At 37.6% G+C, this 11,786-nt stretch overlaps 1 protein-coding gene across 7 annotated transcripts in view; it reads left to right on the top strand.

Annotated features, from left to right (window-relative positions):
* The window catches only part of ERBIN (erbb2 interacting protein), a 133,912-nt gene that overhangs the window by 55,356 nt on the left and 66,770 nt on the right, over positions 1 to 11,786 (top strand). The window lies entirely within an intron of this gene.

The raw sequence follows: 11,786 nt of genomic DNA, 5'->3' as shown, positions 1-11,786 counted from the left end.
AAATGCCCCTTTTAGCTATTTCCTCCCCCACCTCCAAAGTTAGAGATCACATAGCGTTCAGTTGTGTCTCTTTGATCTTTTAAAATCAGGAATAGTTTGCCCATCTTTTTGTGTTTTTCATGACGTTGCCATTTTGAAGAGTTTAGGTCAGTTGGTTTTTAATTTGTGTGACTTTTCCCATCATGGTTATATTTAGGTTAAATAGATTTCCTCAGCTTGAAACTTCTCTTTAAGGGCAGTTTGAAATTAGTTTCAATTCCTGGTGCTTAGTAGAATGACAAGTATTGCCTGATAAATTTCAAAGTAAATGAACTTAATCCATTGCCTTTGTAGCTCTCCATATGCTGATAGTTAAGTCAGCTCCATAGTATTCTAGAATTGTGACAGTAGATGTCATTAAATGTAACCTCCATCCTAAAGGGCTATGTTTTCTACTTTGATCTTTTTAAAAATTTTTTTTTCAACGTTTTTATTTATTTTTGGGACAGAGAGAGACAGAGCATGAACGGGGGAGGGGCAGAGAGAGAGGGAGACACAGAATCGGAAACACGCTCCAGGCTCTGAGCCATCAGCCCAGAGCCTGACGTGGGGCTCGAACTCCCAGACCTCGAGATCGTGACCTGGCTGAAGTCGCAACGCTTAACCGACTGCGCCACCCAGGTGCCCCTGCTTTGATCTTTTTAAATGGGAGATGTTAAGGTATAAGGAAAGAGACCTGACTATTACTAATACAATTGTATGCACCTGGGAAAGGCTGGTAAATTGATGCCACAATCATGGTATGAAAATATAGTTGGTTTGGGGCACCTGTGTGACTCAGTTGGTTAAGCGTCCGACTTAGGCTCAGATCATGCTCATGTGGTCTCTGGGCTCAAGCCCCACGTGCTGAGCTATCAGCACAGAGCCTGAACCTGCTTGGATTCTGTGTCTCCCTGTCTCTCTGCCCCTCCCCTGCTCTCTCACTCAAAATTAAATAAATGTTAAAAAAATTTAAAAAAAAAAAGAAAATATTACTTGGCTTAATAATGAACATATACCTCCCGAAAATGCATTAACCCCAGGTTTATTACTCTGAATTGAGAATGGTGTGATTATGGTCGTGCAGAGTCCTTAAATCAATATTTAATTAAAAAAAAAAATTTTTTTTTTTTTAACATTTATTTATTTTTGAGACAGAGAGAGACAGAGCATGAACGGGGGAGGGTCAGAGAGAGGGAGACACAGAATCTGAAACAGGCTCCAGGCTCTGAGCTGTCAGCACAGAGCCTGATGTGGGGCTCGAACCCACGGACCGTGAGATCATGACCTGAGCCGAAGTCGGCCGCTTAACCGACTGAGCCACCCAGGCGCCCCAAATCAATATTTAATTTAACTTAATATAATTTAATTTAATTTAATCCTATTTTATTTTATGTTATTTTAAAATGTTTTTTTATTATTTATTTTTGAGAGAGAGAGAGACAGATCATGAGTGGGGGAGGGTCAGGAAGAGAGGGAGACACAGAATCTGAAGAAGCTCCAAGCTCTGAGCTGTCAGCACAGAGCCCAACACAGGGCTCAAACTCATAAACCGTGGGATCATGACATGAGCCAAAGTTGGACACTTAATGGACTGAGCCACCCAGGTGCCCCTTAAATCAGTGTTTTAGACTTTTGTGCAACTTTTAAAAGTAATGTGTTTGAGTTATGGCAACCCATTGGACTGTAGTCTTTCTCTCTCTCTCTCTCTCTATCTCTCTCTCTCTTTTAATGTTTATTTATTTATTTTGAGAGAAACAGGGAGGGGCAGAGAGAACAAGAGAGAATCCCATGCCGGCTCCACGCTGTCAGTGCAGAGCCTGACACGGGGCCTGATCCCACAAACTGCTAGATCATGACCTAAGCTGAAATTGGATGTTCAACCAAGTGAGCCACCCAGGCACCCCCCCTTTCTTTTTTTTCAGCCGTTTTTTGCTGCTTATATTGAAAACCTGTTTTATACAATTCCATCATCTTGTGAGTGTTCTTTTTATGAGTAAAGTCATATGACTTTATGAATCTTCCTTTTATGACTAAAGTTTTGGTTTATTGTTAGCTTTTTAAAGAAAGAAAAAGCTCACCAAGCTGCTATCCCAAGTCATTGCAAACAGCAACTAGTGTTCGAGAAGTTCTTATCTCTTGTGTTCAAATGGCCTTTCCTTCTTGAGAAGACTAATGGTGATGATGATTAAAATATTCTGCCAGAGTAATTGATTGGGGATGCTGGTTGGGAAGGGGAGATAAAAGAAATGAAGACTGCCTACTTGTTAATTCATCTGTTTGAGCACATGGAATAGAAAGCCAGAAAATTGTAAGAAAACCAGAGAAACCAGAAAGAGTAGTTCAGATCTTTCTGATACGGGAATGCTAGAGAGGTTAAATAAGGCCTTTCTTTTTAATTGAGTCCAAAAGCCCAGGAAGAATGAATTGAAAGTTCATGGTGAAAACAGAAAGCAGTTCATGAACCTGAGAAAATATGATTGGGGACCAACTGCTGGCAAAGGCTCTTCACTTTAAGTTCAGAGAAGTTAAATTGATGATGAGGAAAATTACAGATGTCTTGGGAAGTCATTTTAAGATAAAAAAAGGGGGCGCCTGGGTGGCGCAGTCGGTTAAGCGTCCGACTTCAGCCAGGTCACGATCTCGCGGTCCGTGAGTTCGAGCCCCGCGTCGGGCTCTGGGCTGATGGCTCAGAGCCTGGAGCCTGTTTCCGATTCTGTGTCTCCCTCTCTCTCTGCCCCTCCCCTGTTCATGCTCTGTCTCTCTCTGTCCCAAAAATAAATAAACGTTGAAAAAAAAAATTAAAAAAAAAAAAAGATAAAAAAAGAAGAAAAACCATGTGTTAAACTAACCTGGAACTTAAAAATATTTAGACCAGTGATCACTTGTCATTGCCAAGTATGTTAATGATGTAGTCTGTAACTGGGGGTGCACTCACTGTGCCTTACCATGGGCCTTATCACTCATGTTATATACCTTGTCAAATCATACATCTATTATCCCTTGATCAGTATAATTATTTGAGTTTGCAGTTCCTGGTTTTGACTGTTTTGAATGGAACTCCCTATTATATTCTGTGCTATTTATTACCATAGCATTTCAAGTGCAGTGACATTAAGGAGCCACTATTAACTTATATTCTGTAATTAGGACATTGGAATATTGATGCCCTTTCAGCAGAGATCACCAGAAACTCACCTGTGGTTGAACAGTTTGGGTTTATTACTTGATGCAGTGAGTAAAAACCCATACTGTGGGAATCTAAGCGGTGTCTCAAGGTATTAAAAATAAAGACTTATTACAGGATTTGAGCTTTTGTTTGGTGATTTGGGGGAGGGTTTAGAATATGAGGTTTTACTCTGGACACAATGCTGTCAAGAAATAGAGGTAGCTCTATAATTGGGAATTAGAATAAATCTTACCTGTTAGGGAGGGCATATTACAGCAAGGCTAAAATTGTAATTGGTAAAGAAACAGCAGTCACTCAACAGTTGGGAGAAGGGGTTGTTTGATATTTTGTGTTTTGGACGATGTTCATATTTGTTCAGATGTAATTACATTTGATTGTGTTTGTTCAGACATGATGATAGTTGACCCTTGAACGATGTTGGAGTTAGGAGCACCAACCCTGTACACTGTTGAAAATCTGTGTATAACTTTTGGTTCCCCTCAAACTTAACTATGCTAGTAGTCTACTGTTGACAAGAAGCCTTACCCCTAACATATATTATGTATGTATAATAAACATAACATACAACATATTTTGTATATGTCTTATATAATGTATTATTACAATAAAGTTAGTGGAAAAATGTTATTAAGAAAGTCATAAGAGAAAACACATTTACAGTAGTGTAAGAAACATCCTTGTATAAGTGGACCTGCACCATTCAAACCCATGTTGTTTGAAGGGTAACTGTACAAATTTGCTGTTGTCTTGATCTTTCATGGTCATAGAGTGGCCTGGTCTGATGTTGTTACTCTTTGAGATTACTTAGTTTAACAAGAGAATACCAAGACCTCTCTTTGAATGCCAAGTAGATGGTTCATAGTAAGACACAGGACTAGCTCATAGTACCAGGCCAGCTCCTAGATGACAGGAGGTATATGCTCTGTCCCAGCAGTAGAGAAAGAGTTCTTCTGTAACGAAGCAATAGTAAGATAAAGAGGACAGCCACATTTTGTAACATCTAATCTAGTGTTTTGCATTTACTAAGTTTGAGCAACAGAGTCAAATTCTTATAAAAAGGGTATATGACAAGGAGCAGTATTCAATTGGAAATGAAAAAGGAACAGATATTTGAAATTGTTAGAGAATTAAGAAGTAACTCATGATAAAATTCAGGTTCTGCATACTTTAAGGATAAAATGAGCCATCTTTGAAGACTGGCTAACATAAGCTTTGAGAGTAGGCCTCCTTGAGACACTGACATGAGCAAGGACTTGAGAAGTTAGCCATGTAGGTATCTAAGGTAAGAAGTACCAGAAAGAGAACAGCCAGTGTAAAGTTTGTAAGGTGCAAGTGTCCATAATATGTATGGGAAACAGAAGGCCAGGGTAACTAAAAGATAGTAAGCAAGATGGGAGAGCGAGAAGAGTAGTGGTCAGAGAGTGAGAGCCTTGTAGGTAATAGTATGTTCTTTGACATTTACTCTCAGTGATATGGAATCATTTGGAAAGCTTTGAGCAGATCAATCAGAGCATGATCTGATTTGTATTTTAAAGATTTATGCTGGTCATGTGTAGAAACATTGTGGGTACAAGGGTGAAAAGTAACCAGTTGGGATGTTATCTCTGATGATAGTGATAGAAGCAGTGAAATGTGGACAGACTCTAGATGTCTTGAAGGTTGAGTCGACAAGATTTTAAGATGGGTTGCATGTGGAACCCAAGATAAGAGGTAAAGATGACCTCAGTGGTATTGATCTATGCAAGTGGAAGGGTAGAGGTGCTGACAGTCGAAAAGGGGTCATCTGTGGGAGTTGCAGTTTTTAGTGGAAAAAATCAGGTCATTTTTGGACACGTTTTATTTGAAATAAGGTACCTAGTTATTCACAGGGGTCAGGAGTTCTCAGTCAAGAGGGAACTGTGCTAGCTCTTCATATATGGGAGTTGTCAGCACAGAGATGGTATATACAGCTGGAGATTAGAAATAATAGCCAAGGCCTTGTGTGTGAAAGACAAGAAACCCAAAGAATGAGCCCTGGGAGGTAACCCAACATTAAGAGACCTAGAAGAAGAGAGGAAAGGTGCAAAAGATCCTGTGAAGGAAGACTCCTGAGGAAGGAAATAAACTGGTGGGGTGAAAACTTTGTGGGTTTTTTTGGCTCAGTTTTAGCTTCTCAAGAAAAGGGACCTTGTCTTGGTATCTACAGTCTTTAGCATAGTGTCTTACACTGTGTGCAGTTGGTACATATTTGCTGAATAATACAAAGTATAGGTAATTTCAGTGTGGCCCATGTTTTGTTTGAGATACCTAAGCAGTATGTAAAAGGCATTTGAAAATTCTTTTTTGAAGTTAAAGAGAGGGCAGGGTACCAGAGATACAGATTCGGAACCTGTAGGGATTGAAGTCATAGTAAATGCAGTGCTAGCAATTTATACAAGTAGAAAAGTATTTCAAAAGTAATTCAAAAGTATCTCAAAAGTAATTGTTTATGGAAAAATTATTACTATGTATCTGAAAGCTGAAGATGATTTAGAATTACTAATTTCATAGATAAGGATTGGTTACTTTTTATAAACCTCAAGCTATGGAATAAAGTACTTTAAATTTTTAAAAATATAAAATATATGTTTATTTGTGGAAGATGATAAAAACATTACTTTTCCATGAAATATTAAAATTATAGAAATCTAATATAGAACTCTTGAAATTATTCTTTCTCCACATAAAAGTTTAGATCAGTAAAACATACCAAACTAATTGGTCTTTTTTCTCCTTAGTAGAGTTGATCATGTACTAAAAATATTATAGCTCTTGGATAATATCTTTTATATAGACAGTTTCATGACACTTTAAGGACTTAAAAAGGCCAAAGAAATGAGATATTTAGCTAAGGTTTCAAATGAAGTGGGTGCTAATGAAAACTGTGGAATGCCCTTCCCCTGCCACTCCTCTAAATGTGGAATGTTTTATTTTAAAAATAAGTATTTGATAAGAATAATAAAAAAAAGTATCCCCCAAATAATAAAAAAAAGGATGCTCTGCACATACTCAAAGTTACTTCAGTATTTGAAAATGAATTCGTATAATTCACCATATCAAGAGCCATGTAATTAACTCAGTAATTGCATTCCTTGGTGTTTACAGAAGAGAAATGAAATGTATGTTTATGGAGTGAATTGTTTTAACAGATGTTCATTGCACCTTTTTCCTAATATTCCAAACCCTTTCTCTTTTTTGCCCTTTTCTTCTGTGTCTCACACTTCTGGTCCCTGAGCACCGCATCTACCTTGGAAACCCTGCTGCCACCCCCATACAATTTTTTTTTTGAAAATTTTATTTTTTATATTATTTTTTAAATTTACATCCAAGTTAGTTAGCATATAGTCAAATTTTTTTTTAATGTTTGTTTATTTTTGAGAGCAAGAGCAAGAGCTAGCACTGCAAGTTGGGAAGGGGCAGAGAGAGAGGGAGACTGACGATCCGAAGTGGACTCTGTGCTGACTTTAGCACTGAATCACGAGATCATGACCTGAGCCAAAGTCAGACGCTTAACCAACTGAGCCACCCAGGCACCCCCAAGTTTTTTAAAGTATAAAGTCATTTTAGCAAAGGGATACTGTTTTAATCTATTAAAGTGTTTTTAATGTGTCCTCAACAGAATTACCACTTGAGACAAATTATTTGTCTCACATTATTTAAAGGACTGATAAGAATTTAACTCCTAAAGAACATGATTCAGTAACCTTAAATATTTTGTTGTTGTTGTTGCTTGAGAGAGAGAGAGAGAGAGAGAGAGAGAGTGAGCTCAAGCCAGGAGGCACAGAGGGAGAGGGACAGAAAGATTCTCAGTACAGAGCCCAGACTCGGGGCTCAATGTCAGGACTGTGAGATCAGGACCTGAGCCAAAATCAACCTGAGCCAAAATTCAGGAGTTGGACGCCCAACTCTCTGAACCACCCAGGTACTCCTTACACATTTTGTGTGTAAATGAATGAGAGAAAAGAAGGAAGAAAATTAGTGTAAAAAAATAGGGATGTTATGGGTAGTAAGTCAGATTTAACAAATGTTTGTTGTGCAAAAAGGTAAAATATACTAAATAGTTATAAGTGCTTTGAAGAGAAAATCTAAGCAACGTGAATAAAACCTCTTAGCAGTAACAGAAGAAACACAGATACTATTAATTCATTGTATACATACACTAAAATGTATAATTGAGGTGTTAAATTTCTAGGTAAAAGGGATGCTTTGTAGATCAGTATTTCCAATTTGTGACTTCAAATAGGGTTAAGTTTTTATTTAACCATTAAGAAAATTCTTGTCCCCCATTACCTCCAAAAGCAACATCTCTCACATTCCTATTGCTACCATTTTATTAAAAAGTAACTTTTCGCTCAAAAGAAAAAGAGTGAATAGTATAAAGCCACTAAATTTTAAAACTTAGATGAAATGAAAAATAAATTTCCAGAATCAACTCAAGAAGCAGAAAACTTGAAAAGACCAGTGAATACAGTATTAAATTGGGTAGTCAGAAAAACCCCCAAGCCTACTTTTAAGAGCAAGTTTGACTAAACCTTCATGGAATTTGGATAATCACTTATTTATAAAAAAACTATCATGTAGATTAGGGTAATGGGGGAAAGTAAACAACTCTATAAGGGTAAAATATACTTTGATAACAAAACTAGATAAAGACTGTTTGGGGCACCTGGGTGGCTCAGTTGGTTAAGTATCCAACTCTTGATCTTGGCTCAGGTCTTCATCTTGGGGTTATGAGTTCAAGCCCCACATTGGGCTCCATGCTGGGCATGAAGCCTACATATGTAATGTACATGCATATATAACAAAAGTATTAAAAAAAAAATGGACCATTTACGTTGCAATGCTGGAAATCCTATGCTGGGATGACAGGAATCACTCTGCCATAGATCTCATCCTCCATCAGGCTAGCCCAAGTGATCCCAGCCGTGTTCTCACAGAGCAATAAGATGAGTCTGAGAGGTAGTGGAAATTATCCAGAACTTATTTAAACCCTTGATTTCATCCACTCTGTTAATGTTTTATGGTCAAAGCTGAACACATGGCTGAGCCCAGAATCAGGAATAGGGAAATTATACTTAATATTTTGATGGAAAAAGTTGAAACACCACATTGTAGAGAGTGAGATAGGGAGCAAAATCCATCAATGCAGTCAATCTATCACACATATCTAGAAATGAACTTTACAGAAAATGGGCTGTACAATCTAAATGGAAGAAAAGCATAAAACTATGGAATAGATCAGTAGAAGGATCTAAAAGAAGATTGTCTAGAAACATAACCATGAGAGAATTTGGAATATGACAGAGGTGCCTCTAGAAATCAATGGAATAAGGAAAACAACTATTTTGTAAGCATTAGAACAATGTTTTGTTTTGTTTTGAATGTTTGTTTATTTTTGAGAGAGTGAGTGGGGGATGGGGACTCAGCATCCGAAGCCAGCTCCTTGCTGCCAGCAGTGAGCCCAATGCAGGGCTCCAAGTCAAGAACCACGAAATCGTGACACAAGCCAAAGTCTGTTGCTCAAATGACTGAGCCACCCAGGTGCATCTGGAACAATGTTTTTATATGAGAAATAGAACAAATAAAGGTATTCTTCATAGTATGTGCTAAAATAAATTGCAAAATGAATTAAGGCTAATAGTACAAGAAACAAGTTACGATTAACAGAAAATGTAGGAGAGTATTTTTATGACTTCGAGATAGAAAAGATAACTCGTTCAAGATATAAGAAGCATAGTAGTAAGGGAATGAAATTTCAATATGACAAAATAGGTAAATAAAAACACATGACAATGTGTGAGAAAAACTTGCTGTACTAATATTTCTAAAGAATGGTTACAGTCAATAATGAAAATATAATCCAGTAGAAAAATGTGTAGTAGACAAGGTGTTCAAGAAGAAAGAAAAAATGATCACTAAACACATGAAAAGGTATTGGGCATCATTAGAAAATACCAGGGGCGCCTGGGTGGCGCAGTCGGTTAAGCGTCCGACTTCAGCCAGGTCACGATCTCGCGGTTCGTGAGTTCGAGCCCCGCGTCAGGCTCTGGGCTGATGGCTCGGAGCCTGGAGCCTGTTTCCGATTCTGTGTCTCCCTCTCTCTCTGCCCCTCCACCGTTGATGCTCTGTCTCTCTCTGTCCCAAAAATAAATAAAAAATGTTGAAAAAAAAATTAAAAAAAAAAAAGAAAATACCTAGAAAGTATATTCAGTATCACTAGAAAATATTAAGAACGTACCTAGCTTTAATTTAAATTTAAATTTATATTATTGCTGGTGAGGTTCAACCCGTTACATTGGCATTTAAAGATAATAGTGGATGTCAACAAGAATATGTATAAATAGGGGCACCTGGGTGGCTTATTTGGTAAGCACCCAACTCTTTTGATTTTGGCTCGGGTCATCATCTTGCAGTTTGTGAGTTTGAGCCCCGCTTCAGGCTCCACGATGGTAGCATGTAGCCTGCTTGGGTTCTTCTCTCTCTTCCTCTCTTTCTCTCTGCCCCTCCCCTCTTGTGCTTGCACAGGTGTTCTCTCTCTCTCTCTCTCAAAAATAAGTTAATGAACTTTAAAACAAAAATAGAATATGTATAGATGCTATGGTATGAAACTTGGCATTGCCACCCTGGAGAGGAGTTTGGAAGTATCTGGTGACATTGATAACTGCCATGTCCAATTCAAGTAGTAAAGAAAGAGAAAGAAAAGATTCTCCCTTCAAAACCCAAGAGCTCACTTTACATTAGCCAATTTGACAATATATTAACAAAAACAGAAAAAAAAGAGCATGTAGTTTTAGTGGTAGGCTGGTAAATAAACTTCTAAAGATAGATAAATACATGTTAGCCTGTTTGAAATTGTCTGTATATTCTCAGTTTTGTTGATTTTTTTTTTTCATTCTTTTTTTTCTCCCGTGTTTCAGATTGGCTAATTTTTGTTGCCATGACTTCTGGCTCACTGAAATTTTCTCCTACAGTGTCTAGTCTTTTTTTCTTTTTTAAAATATGTTTATTTTTGAGAGAGCGTGAGAGGGAGGGTGGGAGATGGGGGACAGAAGAATCTGAAGCAGGCTCTGGGCTCCGAGTTATGAGCACAGAGCCCAACACGGGGCTCGAACCAACAAACCTCGAGATCGTGACCTGAGCTGCAGTCAGATGCTTAACTGCTTAATTGAGCCAACCAGGCGCCCTGTGTAATCTTCTTTTAATCCTGTCCTGTGGATTTTTCATTTAGATAGTTTATTTTTCATTTGTGAAGTTTCTGTTTATTTCTTAAATAATGTACCATTTTGGGGCACCTGCGTGGTTCGGTTGGTTAAGCGTCTGACTTTAGTTCAGGTCATGATCTCGCAGTTCACGAGTTCAAGCCCCACCGCGTCGGGCTCCGTGCTGACAGCTTGGGGCCTGGAGCCAGCTTCTGATTCTGTGTCTCCCTCTCTCTCTCTCTCTGCCCCTCCACCACTCACTCTCTGTCTCTCTCTCTCTCAAAAATAAATAAAGATTAAAAATAAAAAATAGATAATGTTCCATTTTTCCCCCTTTAAGAATAGTAACTGTTTTGAAGTCCTTTTGTGTCTGAGTCTGTTTTTAGTAACTGAGCAGTCGTAATCTTTTATAGTGAAACATTTCAAGCATTCACAAAAGTAGAATAATAGAATAAGCCTGTATACCTATCAATTTCAGCATTATCAGTATCTTAAATACCTCCTACTCTACCTCCATCCATACCTCCTATTTTGCCATCTCTGATTGTTTGAAAGCAAATCGTGGATAACCTTTTTCATACATAAGTGTGTCAAGATGAAATCACTCTATTGCCATACTTAAACCCAGCTAACAGTAATTCCTTAATATCATAAGATATCCATCATTGCTTATATTTGCTGATTTGGAGATTTACATGAACTCTATAAATTTCAGCAAAAGTTCCTAAAACTGAAATTGAGAAAATGAATTATTTTGACTGTTAGAGAAATTGAATTTGTAATAAAAACAATGGTACTAAAACCTTCCCATAGGAATCATTGAGCCCAGATTTCTTTAATTGAAATTTTTATTGAGATAATTGTAAATGCATGTACAGTTCTAAGAATTATAGAGTAATCCTATGTACTTGTTACCTAGTTTCCCCAATGGTAACTTTTTGTAATATTCTAGAACAAGATAGATACTGACATTGATACAGTCTCCCTGTTGTACTCTTGGGTCTCTTACCTGAGTAGCTCTCAATCTTCCTTTTGTCTTTTTTGACCTTGATAGTTTTAAAGTTAGTTGCCAGTTCCACAGTGGAAATTCCCTAAATTTGGATTTGTTTGATGTTTGCTTATGATTAACTTCATGTTACATATTTTTGGCAAGAATATGAGAGTAATGATATTGCATCTTCTCAGTGCATCTTAGATTAGGTGCTACATGATGATGCTGGTAACTAGTGATGCTAACTTTGAAGCAGGTTAGGACGGTGCCTGTGAGATTTCTTCACTATAATTGCTCTATTCCTTTTATGATTAGTAAGTATCTTTTTTGGAGAAACTTTGAGACTATATTAATATCCAATTTTTCATCA

Source organism: Herpailurus yagouaroundi, unplaced genomic scaffold (assembly GCF_014898765.1).
Source record: "Herpailurus yagouaroundi ecotype Mexico unplaced genomic scaffold, PumYag 29, whole genome shotgun sequence".
Taxonomy (NCBI): domain Eukaryota; kingdom Metazoa; phylum Chordata; class Mammalia; order Carnivora; family Felidae; genus Herpailurus; species Herpailurus yagouaroundi.
The sequence above is the reverse complement of the archived record's forward strand: the minus strand, read 5'-3'. Positions and strand labels throughout refer to the sequence as shown.